This window comes from Notechis scutatus, chromosome 2 (genome assembly GCF_049901735.1).
Source record: "Notechis scutatus isolate UNSWTSFEM ecotype Mainland chromosome 2, rNotScu1.2, whole genome shotgun sequence".
NCBI classification, from domain to species: domain Eukaryota; kingdom Metazoa; phylum Chordata; class Lepidosauria; order Squamata; family Elapidae; genus Notechis; species Notechis scutatus.
The window spans coordinates 164,022,562-164,029,187 of NC_142010.1; the positions used below are offsets into that span (position 1 = coordinate 164,022,562).

A 6,626-nucleotide genomic window follows, 5' to 3' on the forward strand; every position below is an offset into this window, starting at 1 on the left:
TCAGTCAGAACAATTAATCAGTGGAACAGCTTTTCTCCAGAAGTTGTGGAGTTTTTTTAACAAGAAATCAGACACATTTGTCCAGAATGGTATAAAGACTCTCCTGCTGTTGGACTAGAAGACCTCCAAGTCCCTTCCAACTTTGTTATTCTGAGAAAGTAAAAGCTTGCTCTAAGTGGAGAACTCTATTTGTTGATGGGCATCAGGAAGTAAGGTGGAAAAGGCTCTGTGTTTAAGGCCAATACTACAGTATATTTTGACCCCTGTGCTCAGCCACAAGGCCTGTTATCTGAAGCCCTGATACCTTTGGACTCTCTGGGTGTTGCTATTTAATACCAGCTTGGTCTGCAGTATCTAGACCCTTTTCAGTCAGGGTTCAGGCCTGGTTATAGTGCTAAGACAGCATTAGTTGTGTCTGTGGATTAACTGTGGAGGGCCTGGGATGAGGTGGTCCATCCATTCTGACCCTCCTGGATCTTTCACTGGTTTTAGTATCACTGATTTTGATCATTTCCAGGACTAGCTCTGGTTTGTTGGGAGTTGGAGTTTTGCTATGGTTCTCCTTCAGTAGGTTCCAGTTGGTGGACACCCTTGGCCTCTTCAATTTGGGGTGTCTCAATGCTTGAGGCAGAACTGAAGAAGCTTCTTGGGTGAGAAGCTAAATGTCTTCAAGGAAAAACAAAGTCCAGTTACTTTTGAAAAGTCAATGCTTTGAGTCTTTTACTCTTCCTCTTCAACATCTATCTACTTGATGCAGCTTGGAAGAGCTTATCCGATGGCATGTTGTATATGTCTATCTTCCAAAGTAGTTCAAACTTAGAAACCAAAGTCATGGAAACTAATAGTACTTTTATTATAAGGTTATACTAAATAAATTTTGAAATATGGACCCACTTCCCTTTGTCTTCATAAGAACCAGGGAGGGTCAGGTCTGAGATGCTTTCTATACTGTATTACATTTCTGCCCTGAACTTGGTGTTTTTTTTTTTTTAATTTGTTGTCTTAGCTCTTCCTCCTGTTATTTCCTCAAGGTTATTTCTTACAGTGTGGTATTATCAGTGAGTTTATGATACCCAGCTACTCATTTCCATCTCTGGCCAACCAAGCAATTCTGACTGAGTGCCTGGATACTATAAGGATTTGGATAGGGAGGAATCGGCTTCAAAATTAAATGATTCTGGGTTTTTGAATCCCCACCCCAAGGTTCTGGCAAGACATCATCTTTGATTCTTGCTGGTGTTGCACATCTCTGGACAGAGCTGGTAGGGGATGTCCTCCTAGACCTAGACTCATAGTGCCTGCTCAAGATGGCGACTATGACACAGGTTAATCTTGGGAAGCAATTGCATCCATTCCTGGAGCAGGAGGCCTTGTTTGCAGTCACACCTGGTTGGTTTACTGCAATGTGTTCTACATGAGGCTGGCCCTTGAAAACCATCCTGAAATTGCAACTGGTCCAGAATGAGATTGCAGGTGCACTTTTGGCACTCTTGTGGTTTGCTCATGTTAAATAGCTGCTGTGTGAGCTGGACTGGCTTTCAGTTTCTGGGTGTGGTTCAAAATACTTGTTATCTTTAAAGCTTTTAATGATCCACGGTCAGGTCATTTACAGATTGCATCTTGAGGGTATCTGCCTATTCCATTAGCAATAGCAGTTAGATTTATATATGGCTTCACGGTACTTTACAGCACTCTTTAAATGTCAGCCTATTGCCCTCAACAGTTTGGGTCCTCATTTGACCCACCTATGAAGGATGGAAGGCGGAGTCAACCTTGAGCCAGTGAGAATTGAAATGCTGAATTGCAGCCGGCAGTCAGCAGAAGTAGCCGGCAGTACTACACTCTAACCACTGCGCCACTACGGCTCATTAGGTCTGCCGAGTGAGCAGATTCCAGGTTCCTTCCTTAAATATAGCCATTTAGTGGGATCTAGGCAGTGCCCCCTGCCCTTCCTCCTGAGATCTGGTAAGCCCTGCCCTTCTAGCCTTCCAAAAGCTTTGACTTTCCCCGACAGGGTTGGGATAATGTGAGGCTGAAGCTAAATGGAGCAGTCAATGTGCTACAACTGGGGACACCAGGAGTTTAGTATTGTGGGTTCCTCCCCCCACCCTATTTTTAATGTTTTTAGTATTGTTTGTGATCTGTCCAAGGTTATGCTGTGTAAGGTGAGTGTATAAATCAAATGAGCAAGCAAGGAAGCAGTTTCAACTTCTCCATTTCTCCTATTACTACTCCCTCATGGGCCACCAGTCGCCTGTTCTTTTTCTAAAAAAATAAGGTTAAGAGGAAGCAGTTACTGAAAGAATTATGTCTTTACTCATCAGTTGCTCATCTGATCCATGAGTCAACTGCAGCTGTGTGACCCTCCCCCTTGGACCACATGCTCAGACATTTGCTTAGCCAACAGCCACTCAGAAAACCAGCCCAATGAATCTTTCCAAACCTAATAATTTGCTGACTCTGCCTGATCTGTCCAGGGACAAAGCAAAAGATAGCAGTATCACCCGATTAACAACACAATAGTTCAGCAAATCACATATTGTCTTCCTGGGTTAATAATTGCTCAGGAAGAGGCCCTTCAAAAAAAAAAGAGAGAGAGAGGTTAGAGTAAACACAAATATCCATATTCACTTCTGACCAACATTGTCTCATGTCGAAAAAAGAAACTGCATATTCTGGAAGTGCTCTATTTTTTTTCCATTGTAATTGAAATGTTTTGAGGACATTGACAAAAATAATGTGCCTAGAAAGAACAGCAGTCGATTGCTTTACACCGCCACCCTTTGGCCCCAGGGCATCTACTCACTTAGAGGAGCGGTGAGTCTTACACAGCTAATGGGGAAAAATCAGGTGGTATTGACTTGTCGAAAGTCTGGGCAGAGATTCCCAGAACAGCTTTGCAAATAGGTTTTTAAAACAAGTCTAATCAAGCAGCGTCTAAAGTTTATTTGTAATTGAGCAATAACGCTTCTCTGTCACTTAGATCAATGTTTCTCAACCTTGGCATCTTTTAAGATTTGTGCAGTTCAGCTTCCAGAATTCCCCAGCCACCTATCGCAAAGTCACCAAAATTCAGAAACACTGAATAAGCTCACATGCCTCAGCAATAACCTTAGAAAAAAAAAAAAAACAATAGAGGAACATTGTTTTTTATTTGGAAAGAACCAGTTGATGGAGAGATGGATAGGATCAACGCAATTACTGGAATAGTTAGGGGACAGCTATGAATTTTTATCAAAGATGGTTGCTAGGAGTTAAGCCTAACCACATTCCACCTAATTAGTTAACATATGTAGATCTATGTATTCGTTTTTTTAAAAAAAATCTATTAATCCAATTTACCATATTAGTATTCTTTATTACAATCAAATGTAAGTAATCCTTTTTATATTATTTAAACCTACATTAAGAAAAAGATGCCTAACATCTATAAACCTTTAATCTTTCTATTTTTTTTGCTCCATAAAGGGACACCCCCCGCCCCCCGAATAAACCTATATTAGGAAAAGGATGCCTAACCTCTATAAACTTTAATCTATCATTTTTTTGGTTATAAAGACCATAAAAGAAAGAAAAAACCCACAGAATTTCCCCTAACTAGTTTATTTCTGCTTCTCCAGCTTACAGTCAAGCTTCCTTAATATTTATAAAGCAATTCTTTCTATCCATCATCTATTGTCCTCCTTAGTGCCTCAATTCTTATTCGTTTTTTTACTTGTTTCCTACTCGTTTCTATGTATTCAGATGACTACAGGAAATGGTGCACCTCATGGGAGTAGAACAAGCCAACCAATGGAGGTGGGGCTTGTAGCATAGGATCACTGCCTCTTTTAATGCATCAACCCATATTATCTAAGTCAGGGTGTCCAACCTTGGCAACTTTAAGACTTGTGGACTTCAACTCCCAGAATTCCTCAGCCAGCAAAGTTGTTGAAGTCCACAAGTCTTAAAGTTGCCAAGGTTGGACACCCTGATCTAAGTGATGACAACTCACCATTATGTTACTGAGGTCATGCTTTTTAAACCATAGATGGAGTCCTTGGCTTACAGCTGTTCATTTAGTGACTATTCAAAGTTACAATGGCACTGAAAGAAGTGATTTATGACCGTTTTTCACATTTATGACCATTGCAGCATCCCCATGGTCAATGATCAAAATTCAGATGCTTGGCAACCGGTTCATATTTATGAGGATTGCAGTGTCCCGGGATCATGTGGTCACCTTTTGCAACCTTCTGACAAGCAAAGTCAGCGGGGAAGCCAGGTTCATTTAACAACTGTGTTACTAGCTTAGCAACTTCAGTGATTCAGTTAACAACTTTGGGAAAAAAAGGTCGTAAAATAGGGCAAAACTCACTTAACAAACATCTCGCTTAGCAACAGAAATTTTGGGGTCAATTGTCATAAGCTGAGGACTACCTGTAGCTACAAGCATTGATTCCCTTAGTTGCTGAGCTCCACAGAATGGAGTGTATTCTGTACAGAACAGAGACTGTCTTTTCACATAATATGTGCTAAGTATCCTAAGGCAGGGGTCCCCAACCGCCGGTTCGCGGACCGGTACCGGGCCGCGGAACAAGCCTTACCGGCCGCTGGTTGCTGGGCGCCGCCATCTTTTTGGAAAAAGCGCTTCTGGTGAGCTTTTCCGGTAGAAAGCTCACCGGAAGCGCTGTTTCGTCATAAAAGATGGCGGCGCAGCATGCTCGGTGAGCTTTTCCGGTAGAAAGCCATTTCTACCCAAAAAGCTCACCAAGCGCTGGCGCCGCCATCTTTTTATGACGAACAGCGCTTCGGTGACGCCACCGGAAGCGCCTTTCCGTCATAAAAAGATGGCGGCGCCCAGTTGACGCCGTACCGGGCGCGGCGCCCAGCTGATGTCGGAACCGGACGCGGCGTCGAAAAGGTTGGGGATCCCTGTCCTAAGGGTATGACTTGAAATATTTTACAATATTTGGCATTGTTATCTGACTAGAGTAACTGGCTAGATAATGGTTAACAAGTTGCACTGGATATGAACCTGAAAGGAACTGTGAGAAAGGTTGTCAGTCGGGTTCTTTTGGTATGTTCGGTCTGAATGACCTAGGGGAAAAAATGGGAGACGCCAAAATGAAACTTTTAAAATCTACTGGTACTCTTCTGGTGCTGCTGGTTGGTGCATACTAACTTTACTTTGGTGCTGCATAAGGGGTTCCCAATTCTACAGCAGAGGCCCAGCCTCTTCTAAGCATATCTATGACTCAGAATAGACTGACGTTTCATAGGATTTTTTTGGGTTGGCTGTGGGGCTTGGAGGGAGGGAGGGAGGGAGGGAGGGAGGGAGAGAGAGAGAGAGAGAGAGAGAGAGAGAGAATTCCAACCCACAGCCATTCCCTTGTGGGGTGCCATAGGGCTCAGCTTCTACTCGCTTCTTTTTAACAAACATGAAACAATTGGACAAAGTATTATCACTATGCTTTACTTATCCATCCCTGATAATCCAAGTGATGCTGTGGCCACCCTTTCTCAGTGCCTGGAGGCTGTAGGGATGTGGATACAGGACAACAGGCTTCAGCTGGACCCTGGCAAGATGGAATGGTTGTGGGTGCAAGGCACCTCTTAAACTGGCTGATATAGTCTTCAGTTCTGGATGGGGTTGCACTGCAGACAGACTTGGTGTGGCAACCTGGGAGTCTCCTAGACTCGCGACTCCTGTTCAAAGAGTGGGAGGCCGTTAGGCAACTTCACGTTGTGAAACAATTGCACCCTTATCTGGATCATGAGGTCACTTATGTCCTAGTCATCTCTCAGTTGGATTACTGCAATGTGCTCTACATGGGGCTACCCTTGAAGAGTATTCGAAAGTCCTAGGGTGCCACATATAACACCACTGCTGCATGATCTGAATTGGTTATTAGTTTGCTTCTGGGTCCAATTCAAGACTATAGTTAATTATTTTTAATACCCTTAAAACCCCATATGGCATTGGGCCTATTTGAGGAGTCATATCACACCAATGAAACTAGCCTGTCCCACTCATACCAGCAGAAGAAGCCTGCTATGGACCCTATCTACTAAGGAATTCAGGCAGGTGGGGTCACAGAGAAGAGTGTCTTTTGCTGTGGCCCCACCCTGTGGAACACACTACCACTGGAGATGAGAACCGTTCACCCTTTTAGCTTTCCAGAAGGGCATTAAAATTTGGGTTTGCTGGCTGGCTTGGAGTCATGAGAAGGGTGCTCATCACTGGAGGTTGTTGATGTGGTAAGAAGACCTCAACCCCATCCCATCCGTCTTCTTGATCCTGGTTTTCTGCATAGTTTTAAAATGTCAATGTGCAATTTTAAAAATTTTAATTGCTTTTCTATGTATCTTTTTCTGTTCTCTAAGCTGCCCAGAGTCACCCTATCGAGGAGATGGGTGCCATATAAATTTAATAAATAAATGAAGTCCAAATGTGGTTAGTTTCGTTTTGGCTTAGCATGTGAGAACGAGTCAGTATGTTACAGAAATTGAAGAGATGACCAATGAGACCCAGGCTCAAGTTTCTTTTCCAATTTTGGGAACTCACTGGTAATTTGAGGCCTACCTCACAGGGGTGTTTTTGTGGAGATAAAATAGATTCCAAGTAAGTTGAAGGGAAGACAGAT

General features: G+C 43.0%; 1 long non-coding RNA gene across 1 annotated transcript in view; it reads left to right on the forward strand.

Moving 5' to 3' along the window:
• LOC148132379 (uncharacterized) overlaps nt 1-6,626 on the forward strand; it is a 531,004-nt gene that overhangs the window by 14,956 nt on the left and 509,422 nt on the right. The gene's annotated exons all lie outside the window — the stretch shown is intronic.